This window comes from Rhea americana, unplaced genomic scaffold (assembly GCF_003343005.1).
Source record: "Rhea americana isolate MKP2758 unplaced genomic scaffold, rheAme1 scaffold_46, whole genome shotgun sequence".
Taxonomy (NCBI): domain Eukaryota; kingdom Metazoa; phylum Chordata; class Aves; order Rheiformes; family Rheidae; genus Rhea; species Rhea americana.
In genome coordinates, this window is record NW_028186601.1 from 3414601 (window position 1) to 3434650 (window position 20050).

Below are 20050 nucleotides of genomic sequence, written 5' to 3' on the forward strand. Positions count from 1 at the left end.
TAATAGTCTGCAGCAAGCAGGCATGTCAGGCAACATGCAGGCAATCYGCAATTCCTGGCAAACCTGATTAAAAAGCTGACACAACTACTCAATGTGCATAAGTGAAATTGCTCCTGTGTATCTTCCTGGCCTTACTGCACACTATTTTAAATTTAAATTTATTACAACTATTTAAGAATCTTTGGAAACCATTTTTTTCCAGATTCTAGTTAAAGAGAAGCTAAGTCAACTCTACAGTGCTGTGGAATGTTCTGACTGACAACAACATGCAGCCACTGTCAATCCTGCAAGCGCCTGCAACTTCAATAAAGTCAGTCTTCAATACAGGTTTTGCAAGTACCCAAGCAATCAATACGACACCCTGTTCGTCTTCAAGACCACAAGTAATTAGAAACATCTGTTGCAGAGTAGAATGAGAAGTTTTCTACACACCTAGAGATATACTCAGAAATGGAAGCAGGTAAAGCTTACTCTGGTTTTGTTGTAGCAAAAGCCTAGAACATTGACTCAAAAGATCAGCACATTACTGCTGTAGGAAYGATCGAAATAACCTAGGATTTTTTCATTCTCAATTCATTCTGTTAAGAAAGATAGTGTGATACTGGCTTTCTCTTGGCAAGAAAAAAAATTGGGGGAAAAAATCAATATTTGAAAACTAGAGAATGAAAATAACAGCAAGAGAACCTTGCTAAATATTTAAATTTCTAAAATTTTGATGTTACAGTTTGTGTCATTTTAAGTTTTCAAGACACTGGGAAAAACTAAAAGGCAAATCAAAAACTAAATGTAAAATAAATAAAAATCAAGCATCAAACTAAAACAGAAACAAATTTTCAGTTATAAATAGATTAAAACAAAATGTCCAATGTCAACAAGAATTCATAAATTTCTGATGTAATTATGTAAATACAGGAAAAACATGTTCCTACCAGAAGCTAAATTTTTACAGTATTGTTGGGTTTATTTTGTCTATAAGAAGGAATCAAAGTCTGATCAATGAGAAGTCTTTACCAACTTGAATTTATAAGCAGCTTGGAGCAACCACACACAAGTCAGAAGCTAAAATACAATTTTTCCAAGCTATTGTAAAAATTATCAAAGCTGTATAGGGAAGAATAAAAAAGTATTTTTCTTTTACTTGTCATAACTTGCAAACAGCTCCTTCTTGCTTCTTAGCAAAATTGTTTTAGTCGGTTTCCTTGTACACGGCAACAAAGTATAACATTTTTCTTGTGTTTAAGGTTCATTATTTATTGCACCAGCCAAGAATAAATACAAAATTGAGAATCAATTTATTATTGAGATTTTTCTTGTAGGTCTCCTGGGAGGCACAGCCAGCCAGTCAGAACTGAAGTCATAGAAAAATGTCATTGCCCTTGGGTGGCCAACATTCATCACAGTGGGCAGTCTTTATTGTCCACTGTGTTATAATAGTTTCTCAGCAGGGAAGGCAGCATGCAGTAACGTGGTGACGTGTAAGATAATGCCTAAAAATACAGAACTCCAATCTGGGGAGGGCTGATGAGAAGTGAGTGCTTACAGTGGCATCAGAAGGAAAAAAGGCCAGAATGTCTTGGTTCTCTTTATAGTTTTGAACACTAGTAAATCTTTCTCATTCTGTATTACACACATTCAGWGTACCAAAAGCAATTTCTTCCCATGAGATCTTTTTTATTTGGTCACTTGTTTAACTCTCCTCTAAAGATATCAGTTCTTCCATTCATGACATCTAATCTTCCAAAGATACAAAATGGAATGTATATACCCAGGAAACAACTATGCCATTGCATGTTGTAGACCGTCTCCTGGTTCCTTATACAACTAGCAGGTCAAATGTTACTGGCAATGAACTTCTACTTTACTTTTACTCATTTAAAATGTCTAGAGAAGCTGAACTAGAAGAGTCACTGATAGTCATTACAATTAACTGAGAAAAAAGGCAATGCAAAATGATTTCACATGGAAAAACGGGCCATTGAGATCCAAAGATTTTCTATGAACAGTGGGCACTAGCAACACATTTTAAGTCAAAMTGGAGGTGACCAAAACTTTTCCACCAAAAACACTATGTTTCTTTTTTGTGTGTGTGTGAGTAGAAATGTCATGTTTTGTAAGATGCTTGTTTTCATATTTCTCACTACATCTCCTTCAGACTTCTTCAGATTACGTTGAAACAGATTTTGAAACTCACYTCAGGGATTAGCTCCTAACTTTTTAAGTAATTCCACTCACTCCAATGGACTAAGATGCTATTCAGCACCTGAATGCTGAAAGTATCAGCATTCAGCCAAACTGAGTAAGGAATGATCCAAAGAAACCAGAACACCTGTAGGCAAGATCCATAATGCCTACTTCGATGGTTTCATCCTAGGTTTCACACCCAGTCAGATCTTCTTGTGAACCTGGGCTACACTGCTCTCAGAAATGCAAGAGGCATGGGGCCAAGGCAGCAAGCAAGTGGAAGACAGATGGTTCAGAGCTGTTCAATTAAGTTTTACTAAGCATTAATCCTCTCAGTACGAAGCAATATGCTAGCTCACAAAGTGCTGCACAATTTGGAGAAATGCTCCCCTATATCAAGACCCAGTCTCTTTATCAGGAAGATGCAGGAGTTCAGAAACTGTGAAGTACAGCAGCTCCTGCAAGACACAGGAAGGCTTCATAAATCTGAAACTTTAGTGGGATTATGGCAAAATGTTCTCAAGATGCAGACTCAGCCTGGAGCATGCCATTTAGTAGTGACTTGGCGTGTTGCTGGGAAGGGGCAGACCTGCAAATAAAACATAAGTTGAGATAACCCAATTAGTCTACTCTGAAAATCTCTAAAATGGAAGGGAACATGCTTCCCCCTTCTTTAACATGCTTAATTCCTACACTAAATCTATTTAAGTTAAAAAATCTCTTTGTGAGAATTAAAAGAAAATATCAATTAATATAAAATTAAAATCAGATCAGATTAACATGATACCCTGTTATCTGCTGTTTGGTCAGTATCAGGTAGACTTTTGGTTAAAAAAGCAAGTGGATTCCTTCTCTATTAGCAGTGGGAGTTGGCTGCACCTAGCAATTCTGAATAATACTGAGTAACTGATTACCTGTTTGTGAATCTGACGTTTTTAAAATCATGAGATGAAAAGGCCAAGCAGAAAGAAAATGAGTTGCTACAGAGCCGTAGTTACATTTATAGTCATTTCTATGCCCTCCCTCTGCAACTACAATGCACAGATCAGGTGCTGATACCCTGAAAGGGCATGAAATATGGAAAAGCCTCCAGCATCTAACTTCCAGCACAAATTTTAACAGTAATACCATCACCGCACGGATGCAACGAAGCACTGTTGAATCACGGACAGTCAAGATTGACAAAGCGTGAAACTAGATCTAGGAAAGTGCAAAAAGATGTTGCCTGTGAAGTCTGGCCCTATTTTCTTGRAAAAAATGGGAACAGTTTGCCCAATATGTCACTTTTTAGGCCAACTTAAAAACAGAAAGGAAAGGAAAGTGAAGGATGCATCTCATCCTTCTCAAAGGATGAGAAGTCTCAGATACTCCCACTAAACAACTTCTATTTTACATTTTCTGGATGAAAATGAAAGATATGAGCCACTGGACAGGAAAACATATTGCTATGGTATGTAAAATATTAATCGTTTTTAATTTTTCAAGTACTAATCAGAAAACAAAACTACTTGATATAACCTCAGTCTTGCTGATCTCTTTTGCTTTAACATAATTATACTAGCCATACAGCCTCTCAGGACAGAAGCATTCTTTCTAATGAAAAACCCAATTAACATTCAGCACTTTAAAGATGAGAATTTAAGTTTTGTGTGCACTTTTTCTTAGCCAGCTAAATGATGAACAACATTTATTTTGAATAATAAAAACAAGAATAGAAAGTATTAAAAAGGTCGAACAAAGGAATTCTCAAATACAGCTGGTTAATAATCAATTTATTTCAAATTGTTTTCTAAGCAATACAAACGTGTACAATGTGCTCATAAAAATAAGTGGAGTGAAAAACTGCATGTTCTAATTCTTAAAGGATGTTGATCGCTCAGGATTAAAAGCATTGCATTGCATAAGAAAATGAAAACAGCACTAAGTCTTCAGCTATGGGATAATGCAGTTATTTGAGAAATATGCGTCAGAAATATCTGTATCCATTTTTAGCTGCATAATTTAAGTAATGGGGAAAAATGTATTACACTCCTCTAAAGCTATAATGATGAAGCACATTCACTATAAACAAGGTCAACAATTGTATCTGTTTACAAACAGTCAGATTATGAATCTGCTAACTTGCAATCCTGAAAGCTCCTTACTGAGTAAGATTAAAGTGGAGTTTCTGTTTATAATTCTGACATAGCTAAAGAACCTCATTTACAAAAATACAAATGGCTCCTTTTTTTCAACAGTGTAAATTTATTTAAGGSTGCTCTACATATTTCCTGAATTCACAGTAAAATGTATGCAGTGTTGCTTAGCACAAGTATATAGAAATCACAATTTATGTATCTGGATATATCAAATACTATCTTGTGGATAAAAATGGAATTCAAAAGTTTGAGAAGATAGTTATATTTTATCAAGAACATATTTCATCAGTGTAAACTACAGTCAAAATACYTTTGCCCATCAATGAATGAACTGACACAGAACCCACTCTTTAAAATGTTTAACTTTAGTGGAGCACATGGTTTAACMGATCTCATAGTGCACTTCATTTTAAGTGGCTCATGTCTTAAGTGTAGCAAAGTTGTAGTAAGATATGCTTTAAGTGGATTGCCTGGATTGCCCCTTCTGTCACCCTGCAGCCCGCTACTTATGTAGAGTATTGCAATCAGCCTGCAACACCTCTTTTGGGGAAGCAGTAACTAAAACTGAAAGCATATTTGCTTCCATCAGAAACTCGAACTTRCAGTACAGCTCTCTATACAACTCACAGAACTGAGATCCTTCCTTTCAGTAAGACTAACATTAAGGGAGCACATGATGATAGAAATGAAAAACTCAGTATCTATGCATAAATAGAAATTGAGAAAAACTGTTAATATAGGTCTTTTGGTTTTAATTAAATTAAATAAATACTAATTATTTTTTCTAAGCCTTTAGTCTATCCCCGAGATAAAGAGAATGCAAGCTAGCATAGTTCAAGTTACATTGGCTTATGATAATATACATTTTCTACTAGGGCCCTAGTGGGTAAAGAAAAAAAAGAAAAAAAGAGAGAACAAATTGCAGTGGCATATGGATCACGGCTTTGGATATGTTCAGAAAGATGAGCTACCAGAAACCAAACTGTCCCATATTGCAAGCAATGATACCTGCACAGGATCTATAATCATGGTGTCTCTGGTTCTGTGTCTTCTCCCAGAGGCACCTGCCAGCAGGCATCTCTGCCAGAAATTACAATCTCCCAGAAGAAAAAAAAGGAGTGGAAAAGCTCTGAAAAACAGATAGACTGATTAAGCAAGACAATGCTGGATCATCTCCCATGAGGCTGTGAAAAAAAGAGGTCAGGTCATTCAAAGAGTCTGCTGAGTATCAGATTTTGTATCTGATTAGGCTTATATTTTTAATTATTATATTTTTGTATACTTCTACAAGCCTTTTTAATTATTACATTTTTATTTACTTTTACAAGCCTACGATCTCATTATTATATTTTGTGACAGCAAAAATGCAGGGAAAGGCTAGGTATAAGGWGAGCTCATTCCTTCTGCAAATATGGGTCTTACCATATCTTCTTTTGTTTAAATGGTAAACAAACAAAAATAAAACCTAAAACGAGAAATTAAAACTCATTATACCTGCTTTCAGGAACTTGTCCTTTTGCCTTATCTTCACTATGCATTTTTTCCCAGTTTTCCTCCCTTAAATAAAATTATACTGCTGGGCTTTTTTTGTTGTTGTTAATTAGAAAAACAAGTCTCAGGACTAATCTGACAATAGCAGAAGAAACTATTCTCTCCAATAATACTTCACATCGATCCTCTGTTATATGATAGGAATTTTAAATACTGGAAGAATTTGCTCCAAAAAGATTTGCTCTACATTATCTACTTTGAAATGCTACATATGGAAATAAAGAATGACACAATACTTCACTTGACAGTTAAACTACAATTTTAGCAAAAAAAAAAACTTTTCCCTACATATGAAACCAGATTTTTTAAGTAGTATGTGCAACAGAAATAGCACATAAAGAATTTGCAAAAAAATCCAGGTCAGAGCAACTCTTTTGAACTGACCTTATGAAAGAAAGAAAAATTAAGGAAAAGATGAATTCATTGAACATAAATATGCTTGAAACAAAGACAAAATGGCAGACAGGCGTACAGTATGGCATGTATCAAATACATGATATGGAACCCTCTGAAAGGTCACAGCTGTATATAAATTTACAGAAAAAAGAAAAAGTAGTTACTTTTTATTTACCATACCTCAGGTCAAGTCAGTACTACTCCAAAACAAGTAAGTTCAAAACAAATTTCACCAGAATAACAGTTTGGATTAATATCCTCTCCAGATGGAATTTTCAACTAAATGAATAACAAGTAGCATAAAATTTTGCAGCCAAAATTATACCCACTCAAATCTAAACAGAGTAAGAAGCACAGAGATGGGCAGAACACTTAAGGCTGTACTAGCCATCCTAAACACTTGTTCATCCTTAAATATTCTTTATCCTAAGCACTTACAAAGATTAAATTGGGATGACTTGGAGTGATGAATGACTCTGATATTAACATCAGTTCATTCATTGAAAGACAGATCACAGAAATACTAAGGAAATGTGGTATCGCAAAGTCAGAGCTGGATCAAAAAAACTATCAAACTCCCTAACAGACGACTGTAAAATCAGTATTTATTCTTTGGTAAGCAATTTATTTCACTCAAAGAGAAAAGGCACCCTAATTTCACAGAAGGTAGCTTCTTGACTCATAAAACTAATGTCATAAAGAAGAAATTAAGCTATAAACCCAATTAAAATTCACCACTGCAGTAATGAAACAGCTTGCAGGTTTATTTTGTCAAATGTGAGATACTGTTGAAAAATATGAACCACACTGACAAGGAAGTCATTTAAGTAAGAACTACAGCCTATCAAAAACACAGGGAAGTATAAGATTCATATTTAGGAAGCTGGGAAATTTAACAGAATACAACTGGAGAAATTCACAAGTAGGMAAAATTGTTTCAAAAATAATAGATGTCTAAAGTCTCTTGGGAGAAATGAAAAGCTTGTTAGCATACTTCTAACATCCAACATTCTTGTGGCCAAAAATCTAGGAACAACTCTCTGTTTTTAATTTTCCTACAACATGTAGATAAACAAGAAAAAAATTACAGTGATACCATCGAGAGTGACCTGTGCTGTCATTTATAAAACATGAAAACTGAAGATACAGTTCTTAAACTTAGACCAAAAATCAGACACTCACACAATATCTGCAAAGGTTGATATAAGAAAATAAGGTAATCTGCCAAAAAGCCACTATCATCTGTGGATAGACAGACACCTCCACCGGCAATGTAGAGCAGAAGCCAAATTTAGCTATTTATTATTCATCTAATATAACAATTAAATGTGGGAGCCTTGAGAGATTAGGTCTTGTAAACACCATGCTCAGGCATGCATCTTTCTGTCTGATTTTCAGCAGTACTGAACACATACAGCTCYTACTGGTTTCAATAAAGATCCAAGTATTTTGAACTTCTAAGAATTAATACGAATTCAGCATTTTAGATACTCAAGTACAACAATTATTGAATTCAATTCCACTTWAAAAAATTACGTCAGCTGCTCAAGAATATTGAAAACTCCACTCCCAAGATCTTTAATCATAAGAAAGTGTTACCATAAACAGTCTGTACTGCTTTGCCCATAACGTTACAGGTGAATAAACTTTTATTGTGGTATTTCTTTTGTTTTCTTCTTTTTCTGACAGTATATGACCAATTACATATCTAGGGACAACCGAAGAGCTAGAAGTATCAGACATGTTTTTTAAGCCATTCTATTTTGTTTTTATCACTACCAGTATTGTTATGAAGCTAATTTACATCATGATACTGAAAATTTTCTCAAAATACTAGTTTCTTGAAATATCTGGTGACGCTTTAACTTCTGCAGCAATTTAAAAGAGAAATGGACTAATTCTTTTGATTTTTCAGAACAGTTTGAAACTATGAACTCTAAATATCTCTACTATTATTTTTTAATTTCATTATATTCTATCGATCTTACAAACTTTTAGACCAAATTTTTTACACTATTGTGGATGGAAATGAGCTCTAATGAATTCAGGCATATTAAATAAATGTATTTCCATTAAAAAATCGATGTGCAAAAAGTGCTGAAAGACAGTAAATGGTAATTGGAAAGAGATCTTGGAGAAAGAAAGCTCATGGGAAAATGTTAGGGAAATGACAAGTAATTCAGTGTTAAGATGGATTGAGGACTGTCTATTTGTGTGTTTCGATAATGCTCCAAAATCAAAAAGAAAGAAAAAGTGAAGCATATGCTCCCTGTACTGCCATCTACATTTGCAAAATTGTAATGTTTACAAATACCTACATAGGACATCTCAGCTCATGATACAGGAAAATAAAACTGGCTCTAATTATGCCCTTCTTAATATAGCCAGTTATGCAGTTAACTCATTTCTCATGAAAACTTAACATTGCTTTACGTTTTCCTCATCTTTTTCTATAAAATACGTATTTAGTTGCTTCTTTACGTTCTAACTTCATATTTTTCTACAAGTCATAATTAAAATGGAAATTAAAATAATTACATTTCTATACAAAAAAACAAAAGGATGAACTATTTCATCATTGAATTCAATTCCATATAAATAATAATGACATCAATAATAGCAGTCTTGCTTGCTCAAGCATCAGGAACATGACACTGTTATTGTTTGTTATGACATTGCTTAGAGATCTTATTTTTAGGATTATCAAACTGCAACTGAAATCAAGAGAGAATGAAGAATCACTTATTTCCTATTCGTCCATTTCCATTTAAACAGTAGTTTAAAAATCCTTAATCGCTTATTCCAGACTACAAAACTCTCTTCTTTTTCTTTCACTTTGGTACAAAACATTTTGAAAGATCACTCAGTTACGGTTAGACAGACACATGGCCGGTCTGACTSCTGTTGCAGACAAATGGTTGCTTTATGGGTCTGTTCTCAGGAGACGATAACAAAGGACCACTATGGAAATCCCTAGAGCTCATCAGCTGAGCAGGAAGAGTTTTTATTTACTTGTGYAGTTGCAGGTGCAAGTTCAAAGGAGAGCCTACATGTGCTTCATCCTGAAGCTTAGTACCAAGGTTCTTTTTTTAGCCAAAAGGGGCTTATCTTATTACTCTTCTTAGCAGTGATCTCCACCCAGAACTGCAGAAAAACAACATCCTGGAAGGTACAGGGAGAACACAGTAAACAGACAATTCAGGTATTTTCTTGTGCYTTTCCTTTTTAGATGTCTAATGGGATTCTGTTGTTACAGTTTGGCTTTGTACATCTTGTTAATCTAAAACCACTCTGTTTCCTTTCTCTTAATTCAGATAAAACTGATACAGTATAATAAATAACTCCAGAACTATTTTTTTTCAGAAAGCCATATTGCTTTGTTGAAACACAGTCAATGACACTTACAGGACATGCACACTAGTTTTTCACCATCATCAGATGAATTCAAGCTTTGTATATTTGGGCACAAATAGGTTCTTCTTTCTACTCTAAGGTACACCATGACTACTACAAGTGATTTCCACATAATCTCAGAATGTCTCCATTCGGCATCTTTTCCAGTAATATCCAACTATGGCACCTGCAAAGTGATTCAGGACATCAGAAGAGTGAAGTGACAGAGTATGTTCCTTCCAAAATGACAACTTCACCACTATCTCAATAAAATATATGAACACACAAATTACCTTTATTACTCTGTGAATGTAAGCATAACAACAASAGACTGACAAAAAAAAAAGAGCACTACTGCTTAGTTGAAATAAAATTTCAACATTTGTCAAAAGTTATTTATATAATGTTTGTGCAGGCTTATGAATTCACTAGCACTACTACAACTTCATTAACTAAGAGAGGAATCTGCCTGCACCAATATTACTACAACTGCATCTGAGTCACTGGGGAAACTTTGGCCCATGCCAATATATTATACAGATCATCTATAAAATGACTGTGCTGATAGTRTTAAGTAACAACTACAACAATCAAATATCAAATGATGTTACTGTCTCCACAATACTAATTTTTTTCYATTACAAACATATGAAGTTGAAAAAATTAACACCAGTATAACACTTGAAGAAGATGATGAGCAATTTGACAAAACAAAACAACAGAATAAACTGTCTACTCATTATTTTTATTCAAGTTACTCAGTATATATGTCAACATAACCCAAAAGACCTGAACTGTGAACCAGAATGTTTCAAGGTCACTCCTTCCCAAACAGGATTTTAGCAGGAGTTAAATTAATTGGAAAAGAATGAAGGGTTTTGCTCTATGCCTGTGATCTGCTTATTTCACTGGCAAGCACAGCAGAGCTACCTGAAATTTGCAAAACAAAGGAGTAACACAAAATACTATTGTGCAAAAACTTAACTTATGCAAGTAATTTTTTCCCACATGCAACTTAACACCCCACGGGAAAACAAACCTAAAACATTTGTTTCTATTAATGCCAMAACTGAAGTGTTCAAGGAGTTGGATCACAGAACCAATGCTCTGTTCCAACCTCCTCTCACCGCTCCGCCCACAAAAATACATTTGGATCCCTTCCAAATGGATCACCGGAAAAAGCCTTTATGCTGGTAGAACTGACACACAAAATACAGATTAGTACCCTTGATAGCATGCATGTCCAGTCTATTGCAGCTTAGTTCCACATTAGCAATTAGCCAGAAGGTAAAAGCACAAGAAATACATATGGATTAAATTTTATTAAATATAAATATAAACATGCTATGTCTGCTTCTCTATAGATGAACAGAAGGTAGGAATATTCTTCACACATGGCTCAAAGCTGTTTGTAAGATACTGTCTGACCCTCCAGTGAGACATGTAAGGAACCTTTCTTTCACCACCTGTTGGATTCGGAGTCGATCTAAGGAAAATTATCCGGCTTCCGTATGTTAAAATGAAGTCAAAGTCTGTCTCCCATAATTCTGTTCTAGCCTGAAGATCCTTCTGACCTAACATTTAATGGAAACAAAGTATCTTGGTTTCAAGAAGAAAGTAAAGTTGKTGTGTATAGTTTTATTGGGTTTAAATCATAAGGTCCAGAGTAAAGACTTTTAATGGCGGCAGGAAAGAATTAGAACTAGTACCTCCAAACATGGATAATTTGTGACAGCAGGAAAAAAAACTAAAAATCCAGGTGTGAATTTCAATTTAGTACTTCCCTAAAATAGATTGAACGACAGTGTCCCGTCTCAAATTCTAGTGGTTAATACCGTAATTCAAACTCAGAATTAAATTTTGTTCTTGTAGCTCACCTCTGAATGACCAGAGTCCTGAGTCACGCTTTATGATCGTGGGTATGCAGATTACTGTAATTTGGTAAGTGTTCTCCCAGTACTCCCACATAAATTCTCTCTCCCAATCAGCAATTTTGACAAAAAGTATAAAAATTACGTTGACCTATTAGCTGTCCTAAAACTATACATCCATTTGCAGGGACAAGCTAGATTATTCAGATGGAAAAAACAGATGTTTTGAGGTATGTGGCCACTTTAAGTTCTTTGTTGGGATTTATAATTTCATACTTCTACACCTTTAAAGAATGGATAGTTATATTGTCTAAATGCAAATCCTCATTTGCACAACATCAAACTTTTTGCTCATACAAAGTGATGTATATACTTTACAGAGCTATAGGAGCACACTCTCTTCAACATCAAGGGCCTGATGTTAAGACAGTATCCCCCAAAAAGTAACACAAAGGAGCATTTCATARAAACAGGAACTTTATTTAAATGCCACATATTAAGGAATGATCCATAAAATACTGCAGTAGTTTTGTYTTAGCTATGACAACCAACCAGTCAACTGAAGACAACAGTTTCTTGGGTTTCTGTGTATTTCATACAACTGTGTATTTGGAAACACTCATCTCAGAGCGCTACAGATCAAAGTTCTTCGGGAATAACGTTGTGTTTCTTGCATAAGATTGAGAGGGCAATGTTTACCTCGGTTTTCTTAAAGAACATATTGTTACTTTACTTCCCTTTATCTGCTGGAGAGGTATTTATATACAGACAGCAGAACGCCAAGAACAGACTGGAAGAGGCAGTAACAACTGTCATTCAAGTTAATCAGTTAGGTGCACCTTAAGAATAAACAAACTTGCAGGCTTCAGATGTGCTGCAGCTCATAAAAATAGCCATAATCATTAATTTATCACAATTCAATTTTTATTAAGTAGAATAGGAATCTTTCTAAACAAGAACACATGACAAAACACTAGCGGTTTAAAATTGCAACAGTCCAGAACTCCAAACAAACTTGAGTAATTTAATCCTGGCACGGAAATTGAATGCTTGGTGTACTGAAATTTGTGTCATGCTACCATGTGAGGATGGGGGTATACAATGTCAGGTACAAGCATTTGGAAAACTATAAGCTGCTTTTATCAGCTTTATTGCCTTACACCATCCCAGCATTAAGCCCTTTTTATTTCAGTAGATTGGTATAACTTATGTTAATTTACTCATCAAAAGGCTCCAAGTTTTTTCAGACTCTCCTTCAAATTCTTCTAATAATCATGTGCTTACATGAAGGGACTGTATTAACATATGCATTAAAGCACATTAGTAACTGCTTTGGCCTCATACAGTATAAATCTGGCTCACTTTGACAAATGCAAATTGATCAAGTCACCTTGAAAATATTTACAGACCCTAGAGAAAAAAGAAAAACAACAAAAAAAAAATGCTGTTTGACACATACATCATTTAAAGCCAAATCCTGCTACTAATTTTTCATGCTATAAATCAATAGATCTCTATGGAGATGTGCATGTGGGAAAACTAAAAACAGAAGACTGACCTAAATGTGATTCAGTTTTATAATATAGAAAGCAGAGGTACAAATCACAAGATTGTTTTCTAAAGACACCAAACTGACTAGCAAATAAGCACAAGGCCAAAAAAGGGGGGCACGGGGAAGTCTTCTGATGAGCTTGGGTATTTGAAACACTGCATATACTTTAAAATTTATATTAGAAAAATTCTTCCATATATCTTTCACAATTATTTAAGCCATATTATTGTTGAAGCTATGAGAGCCTAATGAAAGATATCACATTTTTTTTTCAGAATTTCTCCTTCATAGATATCTAAGTAAGGAAGTGGAACAAGTACAGGAATACAAAAAAATAGAGATTTTTTAATTTTTTCTTTAATTCATTCAGATAAACAGCAAATGAGACAAGTACTTTTGCCATAGTGAGCTGTAATTAAAACAATAGGGAAGAGGAATTAGAAAAACAGAAAGCAATTAGAAGTCATAAAAAAAAGAAATATTAGAACTGATGCCAGGAATCCTTTGCACATTTCACCGAAATGGGATGATTCCCATCCTACCAGTGTCAACTGTCAGATTTCTTCAAAACTTCACTTATGGTTATTTCAGCTGAAGAAAGTCCAGTGGGCTCCAATCAGCGGTCTTTTATGTTCCCCGCAGGAGACCATGTTGGACAACATAGAATATTTGTGTCTTCCTTTGGGAAATTAATTTCAACCCCCCATTGCTGTATCTTCTTACTCTTCCTTTGGGTATACTTGAGAAACAAAAATTGTGAGAAGTGAACGAAGAAATAAAAAGGGCTTGTGAAAAACAGCAGCAAACTTGCATTCTGTCTGTGCTCTGGTTTTAGAACACGTCTCTATAAAGGACTCTGAAAATTTGGGGAAATAAATTGATGGAACTTTTGGAAAATACTGTGGGAAGTAAGAGCATCTTTTCTGTGTACTTGTTAGAAGAGCTATATATTTGCAGTATCTCCACTGTGAAGCTTCATTTAGGTCAAGCCTGACTTCTAAATGATTAAGTTTTGCTCAAAACTTACTGCAACACCGATTAAGAGCAAATAGCAGATGGTGACAAAACTAAGGAGAAATTTGGTGTTCACAGTGCAACACTTCTGCACCAAACTAGATATGCAGATATTTTCTGGTTACATTTCATCACCATATCAGGCTCTGTGCAAACTCAGAGCTCCTTCAAGTCATGCAGCTTCTCTACCCGGRCAACACCATCTGCTACCACCATCACTGTGTCCACCCGTTTTGCACACCTCTGCTAATGCTGTTGGAGACAATGTGTATGTGTTAGTCTTCAAGCAGACAAGTAGTAACATAAAGCTCTATTTCTCTCAGGGAGTGAAAGGAAAAGCATCACACTCACCAAAATCAAGGCCACTTGTATCTTACTTCCATTTTCCTTTTTCTTTGCCATGCTTACCTACTCTCCACTACTTATATGTGGCAATGATTAGAAGGCCTGTCAGATCTCTTTTCCTGTGGTCACGCTAGTACTGCAAGGGACATTTTCCCCTGCTGCAGAGACATCCTAATTCAGAAGACTGATTATAATTTGATGAGGGCAGCACATCTTGGGAGAACTAAGAAACAATTCTCCATATACTGTGGATGCTATTTTCATAAAGTAAGAATCACAGGTGAGCAAATGTCCAGAAAGAGGATATATAAACTGCTTTATACGGTCTTCAGCTATGTGTTCTCACAGTAGTTCTTCCCACCAAGGCTCCTGAGCCACACAGAGAACAGGAAGGACAGTGTTTACTGAATAAGCAGTTAAGGGATCCAGTACCTATTCTTATCTGCATTGTTGAATCCATGGCCTTACTGCACACTACTTACCCTGTGCTAGTATGCCAGAAGTATTAATTTCCTCAGGGACCTCTCAGGTGAGCATCACTACAATATCAATGTATTTCACCCAGCATTAATAAACTTATCTTCTCACATCCTTACAATATGCTGTATTGTGCAGCTAGTACTGCCTTTCATTTTACAGATACAGCAGTTCAATCAGAGAATGATGTTAAAAGGAAAAGTCTTCATTTACTTTGGGTAACCAGGCAGATTTAGTTCTCGTGTTTCTGACATTTGTGGTGCTTACAATGTAAATTTAAAATAAGTGAAAGAGGGTTGTACAGAGGTAGAACAACAAAGTGCAATATCCATGACATTGGGCTTCCCTGAATCACAACAGGAGAGCAAGAATCCGAAACCTTGGATTCCTTCTAGACTCTGCCAAGGCCTGCCGTCTCCGCTATTTCTTTCTACTTGCCAAATACTCTTGCTAGCTTCCCCCAGCCACGTTCAGATCTATGCACCAGTCACCTCACCATGTTTCGAAAACCTTATCCTAGTTCTAGTTTTCATACCAACAACACTAAGATTCTGTCCAGGCAGCCCACCCAAGTCCTAATCTGATCCAAAACCTCTCTCTCATCGTCCTCAAATCCAAGTACAGCTCTTCTTATTTAGTTAGGATGTTTCCTCATGTTACCTGAACTCCATCACATCCTAGTGCCTCAATGCTGCAAAGACTCTAAGAACACAAACGATATATACAAAAATCCCACTTTTAGCAATCTCTACTTCTGCAGCTCTTGTCAGCTGAGAAGAAAAAAAAAATGCTGAAGTCCTGCTTGACCCTGTCTTCTTTGATATGAGTGCATTCAGGTGAAAGCTCTGCCCTCTGGAAACCTTGAGCACAGGGATGCTATGAATGGAAAGCTGTGCCTGGAGGTAGATTCACAGAGGCAAAGTAGTACAGTGAAACTGTTACTGCTTTAGACCCAACATTTCAGGTCTATCTGGAGGATAAAGCAAGTCCAAGGTTACACTGGGAAGATATGTAAGGCAGCTATTACAGAAGCAGTACCTGAGAAAATTCTACATTCAGAGCCTCAGATTCGATAGATCAGTATTAATTTCAGGTAATAATTTGGAGATAAAAATAAAACACACTTTAATTCTTCAGAAACAGCTGAATGTGTGCAGCCCTCTAGAACAATTAAATACGTTCCCTGTTCATTACTATCAGCTTACAGTGTGGATGCACAGCATAAAGGAAGATTTGGAAGTAATAAGTGGAAAAGTGATTGAGCAGTAAAGCTTCGATACATGTTAGCCTCAGCTTAAACCTTCGCTCTCATTTCCTTACATAGCTCGCTATTCTCTAGAATGGAAACAGCAGATGTCAGCTGACTGGCCAGGTGGATGAGGAGAGAGCAGTGGATGTTTACCATGACTTTAGAAAGGCTTTTGATTCTTTCTCCCAGAACATCATCATACCCAAGCTGATGAAGTGGTCACTGAGGCAAACTGAGAACTGGACGAGCTGCTGGAGTCAGAGATCTGATCAGTGATACAAAGTCTAGCTGCAGGCCATGTACCAGCGATGTCCCCCAGTGGACAAATACTGGGGGCAAATACTGCTTAGCATCTTCATTAATGAGCTGGATGATGCTACCAAATGCTGCCTCAGCAAGTTTGCAGATGATACAGAGGTGAGAGGAGTGAAACACCAGATACACTGACACACCAGAGCGCTGTGCTGCCTTTCAGAGGGATCTCAATGGTCTGGAGAAGTGAGCAGGGAGTTTAACAAGGGGAAACACAAAGTTCTGCATTTGGGGAGGAAGTCCCCCTGTGCTGGGGGCTGACTGGCTAAAAGGTAGCTTTGCAGGGTTTGTGGGGGTACCAGTGGGCAACAAGTGATTGTGAGCCAGCAATGCAAACAGCAAAGAAGGTCAACAGCATCTTGGGCTACATTAGATAGAGCACTGCCAGCAGAACAAGTATGGTGATCCTTCCCCTCCACTCAGCACACMGGTGAGGCCACACCTGGAGTGCTGTGTCCAGTGCTGKGCTCCCCAGTACATGAGACGTGGACATTCTGGAGTAAGCCCAGTAAAGTGCCACTACTGTGATCGAGCAACTACAGCATCATTCATGYGAGCAGATGCTSAGAAAGCTGGGACTGTTCAGCCTGGAGAACAGAAGGCTTAGGCAAGATCTGATCAATGTTATAAACACCTGATGAGAGACTGTAAAGAAGACAGAGCCAGATTTTTCTCTGTGGTGCCCAAAGACAGGACAAGAGGCAATGGGCACAAACTGAAACACAGGAAATTCCATCTGAACACAGAAAACACTCTTCACTTTTCTATTGTGARGGTGGCTAAACACTAGAGCAGRTTGCCCAGAGAGATTGTGGAGTTTCACACATCAAAGGCAAGGGGCGGAAAAAAGGTGGGTGGGGGGAAGATGTAGGCATAAACAAAGAGAAAATACTGAGAAATCCCCAGAGACAGATCCCAATTGTTTACTATCACAATCGTTTTCCTTGCTACTGCTCTTTGTAGTCCCTGAATAAGAATTATTTCCTTCTCTAAAAGGGACTTAAAAGCTGTTACATCTCCCCTTTTCAGAAGCTAGAGCATCACTGATTAATTATTATTGAATGTGCTTGTATCAACAATATGGATGCCCTGCCTTTTCTATGTAAGTTAATGCATAAGACAACTTAGAATTCAACTCCCAGAGATACGAACAACAGAATGGATTAGATTTACATCAGGAATACATAAATATTGATTTATGAAATATAACAATATTAATAATTTAAAATCACAAAGAAAATATAAGGAAGACTCACAAGTGAAACCAATTTAAGTGACTATAACATTTAGTATTCTCTGTATTATTCATGAAATTTGAAGATAATTTATTTTTAAGTGTTTGTACAGCTATTGTTAGATTAAGGAATAACTAATAACTTTAATTATTATCTTAGAAGGTGCCTCCATGAAATGMAGCTGTATTAATGCCTTAAGAAAAAAAATGGCTATATTTACAGCATCAGGCTTACAGCCATATTTTTGTGCTTTTTCTCTTACAAAGGTTTCTCTAGTCTTACTAACAGTAGGAGTACTAAAGCAAACAATATTTTACCTATGAAGTCATATCATCAGTGTGCATCCCAAAAAGCTTTCATAAAAGCAGCACTGGGGATAGCTGACTTTTCCTGTGTTTCCAGAACTCCAGTTCACAGAGAAATAAATGGAAATTTTACACAAATTGGCTGGAAAAAATAGGCATATAAATTAAGCAGCTATGCTATGCACTAGCACAATAAAATCTCTTCAAATTCAGCAGTTCAGTGGTTTAACAGATAGGATCTTCCAATGGTGATTAATCTCTCATATGAAGAAAGGCTGAGGTGAGCTGGGACAGTTCAGTCTGAAGATTAAACTGAGGGGATAATCTTACCAGTGCATTTTAATATCTGAAGGTGTAAAGAGGATGGGGCCAGACTATTCTCATGGTGTCCAGTCACTGGATGAGAGGCAATGGGCACAACCTGAAACACAAGAAGCTCCATCTGAAAATAATGAAAAAGAACTTTTTCTTTTTCCTGTGAGGGTGAATGAACACTAGAACAGGCTGTCCAGAGAGGCTGTGTAGTCTCCATCCTTGGAGATATTCAAAAGCCATCTGGATGTTGTCCTGGGCAACCTGCTCTAACTGACCCTGCTTGAGCAGGAGGGTTGGACTAGATAATTTTTAAAAGATCCCTTCCATTCTCAATCATTCTTTGTTTCTGTGAAGATAGAGAAGATTGTTCCTGGTACCCTATCTCAATGCGATAAAAGTAGTTGCTAGAACATCTTTCAGAACATAAGTGTGCACAAACAGTACAACTGAACATACAAGTTGCCTACACTATCAAAGGTCATACTTTGACTTAAAGARGTATCATGTGATTGGTACAGAACTGCCACAGCTCTCCTTCACACGCTCCATTAGAAATACTACACATTCAGTGGACAGATATCAGCTGAGTCTTCTTCAAGCGGATGAAAGGGCTATATCCCAGGTTAACAGAAAACCCTTGCTCTCTGATTGTTGATTACTGAACAAAGTGCAAACTCTTAAGGTGGATCACAGGCAACTAAACTTCTCATTCATAGCCCAACAAGGTTACTGTCTCCTACAGAAAAATCAGCTTAACATCATTATTAACACCATTAACATCTCTGCCAATAGCTTTCACTGAAAATCCAGCTGTGGCAACTGGTAGTTACAACAACCTAAAATATTGCACACTACAAAAAACATTCTTCTTTGCTGACTGCTTCATTTAAGATGTTAGTTTTACACTGCGGTGTCCAGCTTTCTGCTTTTCAAAAAACAAACAGCAGTAMCAGAACAACAAAGGTCTGATCTGTATATCCTACTCCTAGAAAGGAAATGACCATTAGGTGTTTAAATAACATTGTATTAGGAATATATATAAAATAAGTTAATTTGTGGTTTCTAGGAAAAAAATATGAAGTTCTTATCTCGGGAAAGTTCCATCACCATCAAAGTGATGCCCATGTAAGCAGTTCCATTCTGGGGCCTGCATAAAAAAAATTGTTAGGCTACTCAAACTGATGAAAAGGCATGAGAGATACATCTTAGAGACACTGCTTATTATTGTTAATATTATTCAGCAACTAAATAAGCAGTATGTTGTCTGGGCAAATCGTCACAACGATTTATTAAGAAAATAATGCTCTAGCAGTGTTTAAATTTTTCACTCATTTTTCACTTTTGATCATGTCTAGATTTATTAGCAAAGTACTAAAAAAAACTTGTAGCTGCCTCACCATTAGAAAGTGCTTTATATTCTTTCCCTATTAGAGTATTGACTGTTCCACTCCCCTCCTCCACTCCTAGAAATTTTAGTTGTATGTGAAGTTACAGAACATTCAAGTAAAGCACACTTGCGGAAGTCACCATTTGCATCCAAAACAGTAGGTACAGCTTCCAGGTGACAGAATAATTGTTTAATCTCAAAATAGGAATCAAGGATTGAAAAACATGCATAACAGTAAAAGATTTAATGAGTTTAGTTTTATAAAGAGATCTTGAGCAATCAGTATATACATTCATAAAGAAAATAAATTTGACAATATGTGGCTCTTT

The 20050-nt window shown here is 36.3% G+C and overlaps 1 protein-coding gene across 6 annotated transcripts in view; it reads right to left on the minus strand.

The window, feature by feature from the left end:
- Nucleotides 1-20050, minus strand: part of OXR1 (oxidation resistance 1) — a 266736-nt gene that overhangs the window by 241424 nt on the left and 5262 nt on the right. For 4 of the 6 annotated variants that reach the window (XM_085316304.1, XM_085316303.1, XM_085316301.1 and 1 more), the window contains exon 1: nt 18032-18050. The exons of 1 other annotated variant lie outside the window; for it this stretch is intronic. The gene's annotated coding sequence lies outside the window, so the exon portion shown is untranslated. Of the gene's footprint in view, nt 1-18031; nt 18051-18349; nt 18438-20050 lie in introns of those variants that run through there. One more of the 6 variants, XM_085316302.1, reaches the window with a different exon arrangement.